This window comes from Mesoplodon mirus (assembly GCF_964341445.2).
Source record: "Mesoplodon mirus genome assembly, contig: HAP1_SCAFFOLD_680, whole genome shotgun sequence".
In the NCBI taxonomy this organism is placed as follows: domain Eukaryota; kingdom Metazoa; phylum Chordata; class Mammalia; order Artiodactyla; family Ziphiidae; genus Mesoplodon; species Mesoplodon mirus.
This window is the reverse complement of record NW_028295349.1, coordinates 95493-110921: the sequence shown is the minus strand read 5'-3', so window position 1 is coordinate 110921 and position 15429 is coordinate 95493. Positions and strand designations below refer to the sequence as shown.

Below are 15429 nucleotides of genomic sequence, written 5' to 3'. Positions count from 1 at the left end.
GGATTTTGGAAGAAACTAATATTTTGTCTTATACTGGTAACTACACTATTGCCCCAGACCTAGCAGCAGCCTTTATTCTTTGTTGTTTTCTTCTAAGACTGAAGAGCCTCTTTATTGTTTGTGCTGATTTTTTTTCCACCAACAGATCTCAGAGCAATCTGAGTGCACTGGCCAGTTGGGACAAAATTATCATTAGAATTCTTGGCTAGAGAAGAAAGCTCCTAATTTAAGAATGGCTTTTTGCCTTCTGAGAGCTCAGAAGAGCACATTGCAAGCCATCTACATTTATAAAACATGTTTTAGTATGGAAAATTTCAAACATCTACAGAAATAAAGAGAAAGAAGTAGAAACTTTCATCCATTGTTCTCATCAAATGTCCATTTCAGGCCAATAGATTTTCTCTACACCCTCTCTTACTACTACCACCATCATCCCCAGCAATTTTAAAGCAAATCCCAGATTTCTTTTTCTCAGTGAAAACGTCAGTATCCATATTTCTAAAATGCAAGAACTGCCCTTTTTAAGCTCAACTATGTCATTATCACACATCCGCAAATAATAATGATTCCTTAATATCAACAAATAGCCAGTCAGTTCATGTTTCCTTGATTGTCCTATAAATGTATTTTTATTTTAATAACCATTATTTATTTGATTGCTGATCCAAACACAATTTCTTTTAAAGTATAGGTTTAAAAGAACTCAATTTGCTCATTTTTCTTGCAAGTATTTGTCCTTGAATTCAAAGCATTCATCCAGTAGGGTTCCCAACTGTCTGGATTATGCTGATTGTCTGGATTATGCTGATTGCATCCCCTTTCTGCTTATATATTTATCATGCTCCTTTGACCCATGTATTTACTGTCAGTTGGTAGATAGATCTAGAGCACTGACATAATTCAGGTGTGATTTTTTTGTCAAGTTTACTTCATAGATAATATTGATGAATTCCAAAAGGAACTATCAAGTGTCTGTCTTACTGTGACGTTGCAGCCATTAATGATCAATGTCTAGATCCATTAATTTATTAAGGGTACCAAATGGTGATATTCTACTAACTAGATGATTATTCATTTACTAGCTAGAACATTATTTCATCAACTACTTGGTTGCCCTGAGTTACAGTTTAATTAGGAAAGGAAGAATAAATGTTTCTTTTCTTTTATTTACCAGTTTTACAAAAAAAGAAAAAACAAGAGAGAGAAAGGTTGACTCTTCCAAAGATAACTAATGAGGTATTTTCTTTCTTTGTTGTTGTTTTCAGTGAGGTTGTTATAAATATCGATGCAGAGATTGTCCCCTCTTAGGTTCACGGATCCTGTTCAAGTTGGCTCCTGAGTCCTTTCCACACAACCACAGTAGTCTTTGAAGTCTTCCCAGCTCTCTTATATGACAAGATGTAACAGGAACATCTTGTTCGTTTCTTATGCTGGATTTGAAATCAGCTGTTTCTCCAAGGAGACATTATCCACTGTGTTTATTCAAACTTGTGTTCCTTCTAGTTTAACCTTCTCTCGAGACATGATTTTTTTAAAACAAATTACTTACTGAATTTTTCACCTTTTCAAATCTTGCTATTCTCCAATCACTTCATTTCTGAATTTTTCTAATTTCTTTTATGTTTTTCTTAAAACCAGTTTCTATTCCTTTGAAAATTTCTTTTACTTTTTCCGCAGTATCAGGCAATAAATTTCATTTGTTCTGTGGACGTGTCTTTCTGTGACGTTTTCAGGATTTGCTGGAACTTTCTTTTCACCCTTCTTTTTTCTTTTTTTTTCTCACTGATTTTCTACAGGATGTGAATGGAATACCCTTCTGTCACTCATTTTTAAATGAAATAAGTTTCCACTTTAGGAGGGAAACATAGATCAGAATATAATTTCTAGCTTCAGAACTCCAGGGCTCACTATCTTCTATTATTTTCACAACATAATTTTATTGATTTATTTATTTTTTGCAGTACGCGGGCTTCTCACTGCTGTGGCCTCTCCCGTTGCGGAGCACAGGCTCCGGATGCGCAGGCTCAGCGGCCATGGTGCACGGACCCAGCCGCTCCGCGGCATGTGGGATCTTCCCAGACCGGGGCACGAACCTGTGTCCCGGCAGGCGGACTCTCAACCACTGCGCCACCAGGGAAGCCCCACAACATAATTTTAAAAAATGACCTTAAAATTTCTAAAATCTTCCTCCTCGGCCCTCCTATGCCCATTTACCCAGGCCTCCTCTTTCCTGTCCTTGTTGAGTATGGGGATTTGTTCTGGGATGGTGCTTTGGTTTGATAGGTGTCAAGGTTTCACAGACCCCAGAACACTTGGCATCCTCAGAACATTTCAAAGTTCTTGCACTCAGCTGCAAAGTGGAGCCTGCAACATTCACTCCCGGTTTCTGCCGCTGTTCTCAGTGAGTTTTTCAATCTCAGTGAGTTCGTGAACCATAGTAACCTTTGGCTCTCCTGAAAGAGAGAGAGAGTCCTTCCCTCGTCTTCCTCCCACACACCTTGGGATACACATATGTAGGTCTTTTTCCTGTTGTTGATTTGTTCCTACCTGGTTGTATGTTGCAGTTCATGTGGACACCTTGTTGTAGATGTTGTCTGTGGGTTTTTGATCTTGTTATCCTAGATGCTTTTCTTTCTTCTTTGTGGGGGTGGGGGGTTGTGTATTTAGGGGAGGGGTGGCATATTCAGGGATAAAAATCTTCTCTGTAGCCACCACCATTTCCCCAGAATCCTCTGCCATTAATATTTAAAACAAAATCATGGGAATCATTATCCGGATCCTTAGGATAATCATTACACTGTATCTGTCTTTTTTTCCAGGCTTCAAGCTGCCTGTGGCTCACCACGTTAGTATACTGACGTGACTGGGCAATGCCTAATTTGATGGGCTCTTTCTGTACTACCTTCCTCCTAATCATGACGGTCTTGTACGCTATACATAGTCTTCTTCACTGATAGGGAATTTAGAAAATACAGGAAGCCATGGGTTTAATAGCTGAAAGTGGAATTAATGTGTTCTTTTTCCCAGGTAAAATATCATAAGACTCCTTAGGCCAAAGTTGTAAAATGAAATCGCAACTTTCCTGGAATCATTTTGCAAACGTGAATGCCCACATAAAGTACACTAGGACTTGAATCCAAGGAATAACACATTTTTAGAGCCTCCAAATGTATAAACTTAGTACAATTCTGCATTACTTCTTAAGGCAACTGAAGAAAATAATTTTGTGATCAAATAAATATTGATTTTATTAACAGTTATTTTAAAAGTTTACAAAACTTATAAAAAATGTTAAGGCTCTATCAGCCTCATCAGTTGTTATTTCTTTTCTAGAATCTTGGATAAAGGAACAGTCGTTTGAGGGGAAACATGGTATAAAATGGGAAGATAATCTAACAGTAAAGATAGTTATATCTCTTCCTGTGTGATGAACTACTCCTAAGCTTGGTGGTTTAAAACAGCAGGCACTTTATCTCCTCACAATTTGTGAATCAGCGGAATGGGCTGGGATCTCCTGGGTGGATCTATCTTGCTTTCACCTGAGGTGACTACTGAGGCTGCCATCATCTGGTTGCTGGACTGGGGCTGGTTGCTTTCACATGTCTGGCCATTGGTGCTGGCTGTGGCCTGTGCCTAGTCTCCACTAGGTTAGCCAGGCTTCCTAACATGTCAGGTTTCCATGAGGACAAGCCCTAAAGCACGAGTACTCTCCAAGTTTCAGCTCTTGATATGCCATTGGGCCAAAGCAAGTCACGTGACCAAGCCCAGGTCAAGGTGGAACAAAACTACACAGGGTGAGAAAACGGGGGGAGGGGCATTTGCACTGGGGGTCAGTAGTCTAACAAACTGCTGCAATAACTATATAAAGAAAAACACCCTGGAGGACAACTGGTAAAAAATAAATGTGTGCGGGGTGGGGTGGGATTTGGCATAGGGGGGCAAAGGCAGTAAACAGGGGCTACCAAAATCTGAAGATTCTGGAATTTTTGGAAAATCCACTGGGATTAAAGGAGTTACACAACCATGTTCTGACACCAGAAGAAAGGCGCCAGTTGAGCATCAGGGAAGTCTAGCGCTCTTCCTCCATCGCATCAATTTTCACGTTTCTTTGACTCAGCATATTTGTAGAATGAATCATGACTTTCTATATTAATTCAGTTTTTCAAAGAAATAGTGACCTCGCTTCTATCTGCTGTGCCACAAAAATGCCGTAGAAAAAAATTCCTTCTGTTAAGTCGCTCACTAGGTGAAACTGTATGTTTAACCTAGTACCAAAGAGGTATTAAGAATCGCCACAGCCGAGCCGGCCCTCCGCATCACGCACCCTATAGCAGCCAGTGGGTGAGCCGGGAGTCGAGGAGGTCACCGTGAGAAGGAGGGGCGCGGGCAGCGTGGCAGCCTCCTTCCGTCTCCGTGGAGCCACCTCCGGCCTCCGGTACAGGGAGTCGTCTGCAGCAGCCAGTGGTGGCCAGCCTTGCAGCGCTGTGTTCTAGGTCAGTAGCTTCCAAGACTCCAGTTGGATTCATTGGAGTAGGCAACGTGGGGAGTCCAGTGGCAAAAGAGCTCATGAAACATGGCTAGCCACTCACCGTTGTTGATGTGTTCCCTGATTCATGCAAAGAGCTTCTAGATGCAGATGAACCCTGTAGTGTCTTCTGCAGGGGATGTAGCCGAAAAAGGTGACAGAATTATTACAATGCATCAATGCACTAGAAGCTTATTGTGGAGCAAATGGAATTCAAAAAAAAGTGAAGAAAGACTCACCATTAATAGATTCCAGTACTGTTGATCCTATGGTTTTCGGAGAATTGGCCAAAGAAGTTGAGAAAATGGGAGCGGTTTTCACGGATGCCCCTGTTTCTGGTAGTGTGGGAATGGCTCGATCTGGCAACCTCACACTTAGGATGGGAGGGGTTGAGCTGCTGTGGTGCATGGGCTCCCATGTGGTGCATCGTGGAGCTGTTGGGACTGGCCAGGCTTCGAAGATCTGCACAAACTTGCTGTTAGCTATTAGTAGGATTGGAACTGCTGAAGCTATGAATCTGGGACTCAGGTTAGGGCTTGACCCAAAACTCTTGGCTAAAATCCTAAATACGAGCTCAGGACAATGTTGGTCAAGTGACACTTATAATCCTGTACCTGGGGTGATGGATGGAGTTCCCTCGGCTAATTACTATCAGGGCGGATTCGGAGCAACACTATAATGGCTAAGGATCTGGGATTAGCATGAGACTCTGCTACCAGCACGAAGAGCCCAGTCCTTCTGGGCAGTCAAGCCCATCAGATCTGCAGGGATGTTGTGCGTGAAGGGCTACTCAAAAAAAAAGACTTCTCATCCGTGGTCCAGTTTTTGCAAGAGGAGGAGACATTCTGAGTTTGCCCTCTGGCTGTGAACACTGAAACATTGAAACCAAACTGTGTCTTGGAGCCCCTTATGGCTCACTCCACAGGAAAATGGGCTTAATCAAAGGTCAACTGTCTGCTTTTGAGTGTGTAGGTCAGGGGTTCCCAACCCCTTGGCCTTGGACGGGTACCAGTCCACAGCCTCTTAGGAACCGGGCTGCACAGCAGGAGGTGAGTCGCAAGCAAGCCAACTAAGCTTCATCTGCTGCTCCCTATGGCTCACATTACCGCCTGAACCTCACACACCCCGCCCCCCCTCCCTGGAAAAATTTGCTTCCAGGAAACCGGTCCCTGGTTCCAAAAAGTTTAGGCACCTCTGGTCTAGGTCACAGTAGATCCTGGGATTTTTCGCCCATTCTAAACTGCTTATTCTTTTTATCTATTTAGCAAACATATCATCTGTAATTTTTTTTTCTGCAAGCCACTGATGGTAACTGCTAGCTAGCTAGCTGATTGGCCTTTTTCAAAAGTTTGATTCCTGAGCATCTTCAGCTAAAACTCTGCCTACTTCACTCAGGATATTATTTACTCCACTTTACAAATAAAACTAAAATTGTTTTCAACAGGATAAAATCTATCCTCGAGGAAAGAAAAGAAATTGGTGTGAGAAAAGATATTAGAGAAAGGGGAAGTAGAGTGAATTACTACCTGTGTCCCTCAGAAAATTTGTCCTGTTAAATAACCCAGTGGTGATATTCTTGCATTGAGATTACTGGTTTAATTTCTAGGAGTTGTTAAAGCAAGAGAACTCCTTGCTGCATGTTATGTAATTTGGACTCTGTTACATTATCTTGTTGTGCCCCTCTTGTAACAACTTCCCATACTCAGCAAACTTGTTTTTTTCATATTTTTGCTTCCTTGTCCATTTTTACTGCATATTTTTTGACTTCAAAAGAATGACATCTTTAGAACTGTTTCAGAGCCAACGATGATATGTGCTTTAGATAATTATTACACTATGCTAAATATAACCATATTCTTTTGAATTCAAATAAATTTCTATGCTGATATAAAAAGAGAGGCACATTTCATCAATGTTTAAATAGTATCCTTCTTCCTCTAAAACTTAAAATAGGATTCAGTCTGATTCCTAAAGGGTTATTTTCTTCAACAACAAGAGCTGACTTAGGCCATTTCTTGGCAGTGGAATCTGAGCATAGAGGTCCCTGTCTGACTGCCCTTTGTTTCTCACTCACAGTATCCTGGGTGAGTGTAATGGACGGGCGTGCCCTTATGACTTAGCCCACTGCTACTGCTCCTGATGAGGGCTAATGGTGTGGGCCACTTTAACTCCTGCCCAGCAAAGTGCTGACATCTGGGGTTTCCTATCAAGTTTACCAGATATTTCACAGTAATTTCATAATTTACACAACATAAAAACACTGATTTTGAGCTTAGGAAAGCATTTCATTTAAACAGATACAGAACACTACTCTACAAAATGGTTTAAAATTTGTGAGCAATTGCATTAAATAAACTCTAATATAAATTAATCTAATACAAGTAAACTAATAGTTGCAAAGCTACTGGTTGCTTCAGAAGCGGTGGCTACGGATAACTTCAAAGTTGTTTCCTCAGTTCATTAAGAGGAGGAACTATTTGCTGTCAGCTTCTTCTTGGGGAAGCTTAGTTTGATGCTGATTCGCGTTATGAATGTATAGGAACCATTACTGGTTCTTCCTTTCCATATTCAGTGCACCATTATACTTCTATCCTCTTAAGATCTGGATATCTGTTACTGCTACTGTTGGCTGGAGCCTGGGAGGAGGAAAGCTATCAAGAAAAAAGGTCAACAAGTGTTAAAGATTTTTAGCATACCACTGAGACTTTTTATCAACCATAACCATAAGAAATAATAATTAAAATTACTTATAGCCTGGTCAGTGAGACCTTGAGTAAATTGTGGAAGCATCCATGTTTCATAGAGTTTCAGGGGATGGATATTTCCTGTTATTAACTCTATATCCTCTTCAACTGGAACAGAGAGACCTTTCTCTGTTGAAGCAGTTTTGTCTTTTTCCTGGGCATTTTCAGTTTTCTCTTAGGAGAGACTTGTAAAGCTTACATATACAAACTTACACATACACGAATAAAGCAAAGAAGGGATAGAGCAGTCTTGAGAGGACACGGTTTTGTAGCAGGCACACAAGACAGAGCTAATACTCCCTGATTGCATTTGCCTCCCTAGCCCCATCTCCTTTGTGGAAAGCATCAGCATTCTGACTGGTCTCTGCACCCCACTAACTGGACGGAACACTGCATTGGCATTCTTAGGGAGCACTGATGGTCCCTCCGGAAACTGTGGTTAGAGCTTGTGCAGCCAAAGTGCACAGGAAAGAATCAAATATACTTCATATAACATGCTTACTCTGTTTTGCTTAATTAGCACTTATTCCCTGTAAGAGGCTGATTTCTGCTTTGACAGGGAGTAATCGAACTCGGTATTCACGCAAACCATAAAATTAAAGTTAACATACCTCAGCTTTTCATCCTACTGGAAGAAATGTATGAAATCTAAAGTTATTTTTTAATTGCTGCTGTTTAGAACGCCTGAAGCCCATTTGCTGAACTTGTTAAAGAGCAGTGTTAATGAGGGTATTTTTCGTTTCTTTCTTTTCCGACCACAGCATGAATTCTCAGCCCAAAGTGTGCCCTGTTTCCCACAATAGAGACAGGGGAAAAAGTGCGAGTCTCTCACCACAAAGCATGAGACAACTACAAATACTTCTCTCCCAGAGTTAACATTGATGAGAGTCTTTGTGGAAAAGAACTTCCTCTTTTTGCGGGAATACAGTAGAAATGCAAGATGTATTCTCCACAATTTCACTATTGGAAAAATAATTTCATAGTCTCTCTCTCTCTCTCTCCCTCTCTCTCTCTCTCTCTCTTTCTCTCTCTCTCTCTCTCTCTCTCTATATATATATATATATATATATATTTTTTTTTTTTTTTTTTTTTTTTTTTTTGCGGTACGCGGGCCTCTCACTACTGTGGCCTCTCCCGTTGTGGAGCACAGGCTCTGCACACACAGTCTCAGCGGCCCTGGCTCACAGGCCCAGCTGCTCCGTGGCATGTGGGATCTTCCCAGACCGGGGCACGAACCCGTGTCCCCTGCATCAGCAGGCGGACTCTCAACCACTGCGCCACCAGGGAAGCCCCATAGTCCATATTTTTTATTGGTCTTCTTAAAAAGTGTTTAAACACTTAAACACAGTGTTTACAATAAGGAGTAAAAGAGAAGATTTTCAATGTGATATTTCAAGGAGCATTTTGTAAAGGCAGGATCCAGTGCCAACTTTGGAAAATTAACACACACCTATGAGATCAAAGAGTCACCTGCAAAAAATTTTATTATGTTTTTCTTTCATACTAGTTTCCTAAAGGTGCATTGTTACTTCTTGGTAACGTAATAGTCAGAAAATACAGCAAATAGTTTCTCCTCTTAATGGTGGCCATTTGAGGAAGAAGTAGCTCTTACATAAGTGTCTAGTGACCTTATCTCTTTTGATACAATACCTCTTGGTTTCAGAGGCTTGCACAGATTTCCTCTAAATGAATAAACTTAGTAAGATTTTTCTAACTATCAGTCTAAAAGTAGATTTAGAAATCTACTTCTGAAGCAGTTTTGTTAAGTAATTATTGGTCAGTTCTCTTTCTGATTGGTACTTCTTTCTGCAAAACAAATCCCTGTACTTAGAACAATTAATACCACCATCCCTGGCTCCTTGATTATTACACAGTGATGTTTCTTGAGAAAAAAGCTTACCCTTTTTGGGGGGAAACTTCAGCCCATGAAGTAATACTTCATTAAAACTAGATCTGCTTCTAATGCCAGTGTGATGCAGATCAGTATCCCCTTTCTTTTGACTTTCCAGGCTGTGTGAAGAGAATGGTATGGTTTGGTTTAGGAAGGGTTGTAGCTTAAGAGGATTGCATTATGTTTCTGTGTCACTTTGGGGGATTTTATTTCAATATTATATCCTGTTCTGTAAAAACACCCTAGTCATTCTCTTACTTATTATTAAATAATTAAACGCTGCCCTTTGTTTACTTTCCCCTTCTGATCAGAAGACTCCTCTCCACTCTAGGCCTTGATCTGAGTTCCCATTCATCAGCTTGTAGTAGCTACACTTCTGGTTTCTGAAGTCAGACAGATACGGGTCCCATTTCTGTCTTCATCAGTTATAATTTAGCCTCTGATATATGCATACCAGAGCTGGCAGTGACAAACATTTTGCTTCTCCTTATTTTCCCAGGGTTCTGTGCATTTTAATAGAGGATCACAATATTTGAAGTAGAGCTGGGATGGGGTGGAACGAAAGAGCAGGAAAACATGCTTTTAGGAAGGTCTAATATACAAATCACATGGAGGTAACTGCTTGAGGGAAAACCACCCCTACCTGAGTATTGTCAATAAAGTAGCACAGGGAGGCAAACGAATCAATTGTTCACTAAAAATATTCCTCTTTAGAAGAATAAAATTCACAAGAAAGCCTCATTGCAAATAAAATATATTTGTTTTCCTAAAGGAAGATATTTGGAAAGTCGTAGTAAATACCTCCTTTGACCTTCTGTGTCCCTAGTGTTCTATCTCCACTAAGTTTTATGAACACTACATAGAGGAGGAGGCTGAGTCTCAAAGGCCATAAGTAAGAGATGGATTTCAGAGCCTTTGCAAGGTCCTTTATGCCCCATGACTTCCCATTGCTTGTGCTTTTCATCCAGATAGGTGCTTAGGATACCAGAATGAATACATCTCTTTCGAGAGGTTTTTAACAGACATTAGATACTAAACAAGTACAACACCTAACAAATAGAACAGAATGCTTTATTTAAAGCAGAAACAGAATAAATGCTCACCTAGTATCATTTAAATCCCCATTAAATTATCTTTTGAATCAACATGTTTATATTTGAGGGTATTTTCTTATTTTTTCCTAGTTCCCTTTACTTGCACCTCCTTTCTTTTTCACTTTTCCCAACTGAAATGTTTATGGTTTCAAAAGTAATTACTTCTTGAAGAAAGTTTTCATGTATACTAAGTGCTACCTAATGGAAGCCATAAGCATAGAGTCTGCTAGCATTTAGAGTGGTATAATACATAGCCAGGTTGAATCAAGTGGGAGAGAAGGTTAATCATTCTTTTAAACTGGCAGTGTTGCCAGAGGTGGATTAATATGCTCTTTGAATCTCTTAGGTGCTGTAAGTCTCCTTGATCACAATCACTACGTTAATGGTTGAGGTTTTGAATTAGTGGTGTCTCCTGGGCTCAGCTGGGCCAAGTCCCTTCACCTCTCTGGCCATATTAGGTGATAGTTTTCTCATTTCAATACATGATCTACGTTAGAGGGAGTGTTGACTATACCAGACTTTTAACGTGGGCACCCAGAAAGTGGAAGAATCTCTCTACTGGTGATGAATCATAACTCTTTTCATTGTGAATATAGTCCTTCCCTTAGGTAAGGTAGGAACACCATGAAAAATAGAAAGTTCTCGGGTGTCTGTGGAAGCTGGAGTGCTCTCGACCTGTCAGCTCACTGGCAGAGCAGGCTTCGTCCAGACACTAGAGAACAAAATGTGAAATTGGCACCAGCCAGCCTCTCCATTGCACAGGATATCCCTATTTAAATTTGACAATCGGGATATTTTACAATTTGAAATTCTTGTCATCTGGTTTTCTTTAGTTTTTTCTTTGGGTTGAAAAGACTGAGAAGCTTGTTAAAAAATCTGGAATTCTGATGGTGAGGCTTAACCAGATCTATTGAGTCATCAATCAGCAAACATTGACCAATGCTTACCATTCCCTCAGTTACTATACTAAGGACCCAGACACGTCTCAGATAGTGGCCTTGCTCATTCACAGTATTTACAGTACTTTTTTCTAAATGTAACCAGAGCTCAGGTAAAGACAAGACATTGATTTGAGTCTGAAGTAAACAAAGCTGACTGGTCTGACCCCTTCAGTTTCCAGAATTCTTTTGTTTCAGGTAGTAATTTTCCCAGACCAATAGAACAAAGTCCTATCGTCTATTTATTTAATAATTTATCACAATAGTCCTTGCCCCTTTGACCTCTAGTGAGGAAACTTGCATAAGAAACTGAAATATGCTTAGGTTCTATGGGTAAGTGCAGATAATGATATGAATGAAATTGAAAATGAAAGCAAAGGTAGAAAAGCCAGTTCTGAATAGATGAAGTAAGACAGAGGTATTTGAAAAATCAAGTAGAAAAGATACAATAAGGAATGGAGAGCTTCTGGAAGTTTTCCAATAGGTGAGGGGTTGGTACATCATTTTCTTTTAATAACATGCCTGGCAGTTGTATGCCAGAGAAAGTTATAAGGGGGTTGACTATATGCATGGAAGTCCAGTGAGAACACTGTTTCTGTAGGCCACTGACGGTGTTCTGAGTGTACATTCTATAGTACTAGAAATTAAGTTAGGAAACAAAGGGTAATCTGATGGCATTTTAAATGACATTTCACAAATGATTAGAGCTAAAAGGTGTCTTTTTTCACTCAGCCAACACGTTGAGCACGTCCTATGGGGCAAGCACTGTGCTTATGGGTAAGAGATAAAAGAAAAAAATAAAGGCCAGAGGAACTCAAAAGAGAGTGTGAGAGATGCATAAACAACTCATTACAATCAAATAGGGAGAGGCTATTAAATAAATAGATCATAAAAATGTAACTTTGTAAAACAGAACTTGGAGTCACTAACCCTGCTAATAGGGGATATTAAAGAGGATGCCAACAATGAGGGGGTTTGGAATTAGGTTTTGAATGTCAGTAGGAATGTTCCACGTGGAGAGAAGGTCAGGGGCATACCAGGCAGAAGGAACATCCTGGACTTGAGAACCAACACAATATGTTTAAGTGATTGTAAATGAGATTTTTTTGACTAGAGCGTAGGGTATAAGTTGCCAAATGGTAGAAAATAGAGTATAAAAGTTAGGCTGGAATAAAAGTATAAAGTGTCATAATTCTTATGATGAAAGTTAGGTGTTTTCCTACAAAATGGGTTACTTATAAATATTTTAAAAATAGAGACTGCGGTGTAAGGCTTGAAAAAACACTAAATCAGAGTTGTACAGAGCTCAGGCTTAGTGGTGAAAATTTCTGTATTTTGTTTTCCAGGTTGGATACTGTTACAATTCTTTAACATTTCTTTTTCCTGAGTAAAGGCATCTGGTGAAAATATGGGATCCATTTTATCCTGGGGAAGTTTTGTCTTAACCTTTCTTCTATGTATTTTTCCTATTTAAAATGCTTTTGCAGAATCTAATCATACGAAGTTCGGATACTTGAAGTACCTGCTCATATTCTCTCTTGGACATAATGGGAATAATTGGGAAGTCTTCTCTAATTTTGAGACTACCGTGACTACTCTCTTATGTTGGTTATTCCTGTAGATGAACCAATTTTAGGTTCATCTGAGTGATTAGTTAAACTTACTCCTCACAGATTGATTCAGCAGGTCTGAGAAGATATCTCAGAATATGTATATAGAGAGATAAACAGTAAGAAATTACAGTAAGCACAAAAACAGATAAAGATCATTCATAATTTTTCATAAGATCTTATTTTCTCTCATTTCTCTCTTATTTTTTTCATAACTTTTCTTTAATCATATGAAAAAGAAGGGAATTTACATGGAATAACAAAAGATATGCAAAACTTAAGGAAACACAATTTTCTTAAATTTCTCAAACTTATTTGTATAGGATTCAGAATGCACTTAAAATGATTAAATGACTTAAGCTAAATCTTTTTTATTGCAAACTGTTTTAACCCAATTAACCAAGCAAGAAACTGAGAGTCATTCTTTACTCTTCTCCCCTCCCTTAAACTCTGGAACAATCCCTAGGAGTTGTCATAATTATACTATATATATATATATGTATGTGTGTGTGTGTATATATATATATATATATATATATATATATATATACACACACACACATATATATATACACACATATGTGTGTATATATGTATACACACACACACACACACACACACACACACACATATGTCCATTCTTCTCTATGTCCATTGTCATATCTTTTACATTTCGTACTCGGATGTAACATCCCAGTTCACTTTTTCCCTGACTCCAGTATTATTTCTGTCTTGTTTATTCTCTGCATTGCAACCTAAATTTCACTCAATGGCTTAGAGCTCTTTGATAGCTTCTCTTTAATTTTGGGGAAAAGGCTTCAAGCACTGTGCTCTTGCCTACTAGTCCACCCTCATCTGCTTTCTCTATCCTTACTTAGCATCTCCTTCTTCCATAAGTTTTCAGCAATACTCAGTAGACTTCAGGGTTAGACTTCTCTTACTGCTGAACTTTCTCCAGGTAATGTCATCAATTTGTATCATACTTTACTCATTCAATCCTTGGTTAATGCACTCTCATCATACAAGTTTCCAAATAAACATTGAATCTCTGGCTTTTCATGACTTCCATTAGAGATTAAATTCCCTTTCTACGTGTTCTTATAAAACTTGGCTGTCCAGTTACCTATGAGAGGTATAGTTCTATTTTATAGTTCATTGCCCCTACTACATTGTAAACTGCATGTGAACAATGTCCTTATTTACCAGTGTTGTAGGTACTCAATGAATATTTATTCTGTTAAAAGATTTATTCTGTTAAAAGTTAAGAGACGGTTTATGTTCCATAAATAAGAGAAAATGTAGCTCAGAACCAAGTCGTGGCAAGAGGCTTGAATAAAAGTAGACAATATTGAGAGATAGTAGGAATTTAGGTTAGAGAGTACTTGGTTACTGAATTAATTGTGAAGGTGAGGGATGATTATACAGAGTCCAGAGTTTTATTATTCCTTTAAATTAATTTTTATTAGAGTATAGCTGCTTTACAATGTTGTGGTAGTTTCTGCTGTACAGCAAAGTGAATCAGTTATACCTATACATATATTTCCTCTTTTTAATATTTCTAACCATTTAGGTCACCAGAGAGCATTGAGTAGCGTTCCCTGTGCTGTACCATAGTTTATCATTAGTTATCTATTTTATACATACTGGTGTATATATGTCAATCCAAATCTCCAAATTGATCCCCCCCTTCCCCCCGCCTTGGTATCCATGTGTTTCTTCTCTACATCTGGGTCTCTATTTCTGCTTTGCGAATAAGTTCATCTGTACCATATTTCTAGGTTCCACATATAAGTGATATTATACGGTATTTGTTTTTTTTTGATATTGATCTGCATGAGTTGCTTATATAGTTTACAAATTTATTTATGTTTATATTTTTTGGAGATGAATCCCTTGTCAGTTGCTTCGTTTGCAACTATTTTCTCCCATTCTGAGGGTTGTCAGAGTCCAGAGTCTTCAGTGTTCCCCCAGTATCCAACTTGGACAAGTGTACAAATAGCGGTGGTATAAATGATGTAGAGAGATGAATAGTGGAAGTAAGTATTGAAGGTAAAATTAATCGTTCAGTAACATCACATAATTAATTTTAAGTGTCCATGTTATATTTGGGCAGAGTTGTTCAGTTGGCAATTAGTTAAGTTTGTAAGAGACTCAGGAGAGAGAGATATGTACGTTTTAGGTCAAGATCTGTGATATATATGGTGGCTGGAATCACAAGAGTAGATGAGACCATCTATCAAGGGCAGAAGAGAGCTTCTGAGAAATACACATCTCTTGGCAGAGGGCAAAGTGAGAGTGCCCAGTGAAAGAGATAAGGATGTCCAGAGGCAGGAGGAAGAAGTAGCAGGTTAAGATGCTACTGTTGTTAAGGTGAAAGATTTTTCTGAGATGACAAGTTTGATCAACAAAATCAAATATTGCTGAAAGGTGACGTAATGACCAAACAACATTCACTCAATTTAATCACAAATTAAATGTTGGTGAATGCAATTCCAGTGCAGATAAGTAAGAAGAAAAGAGCAAAATTGTGTGAGTCACGAGGTACATAAAGATAAGAAAATACAGACAATGAGAATAAATACAATTTTTGATAAACTGCACTGTGAAATTAGGAAGAGAGAAAAGGT

The 15429-nt window shown here is 39.0% G+C and overlaps 1 pseudogene across 1 annotated transcript in view; it reads left to right on the top strand.

Moving 5' to 3' along the window:
• The window catches only part of LOC309797518 (3-hydroxyisobutyrate dehydrogenase, mitochondrial-like), a 48445-nt pseudogene extending 40167 nt beyond the window's left edge, over positions 1-8278 (top strand). The window contains exon 2 of the transcript in view: positions 4332-8278. The product of the transcript in view is annotated as a 3-hydroxyisobutyrate dehydrogenase, mitochondrial-like (transcript). The remainder of the gene's footprint in view (positions 1-4331) is intronic.
• Positions 8279-15429: the final 7151 nt, after the last annotated feature.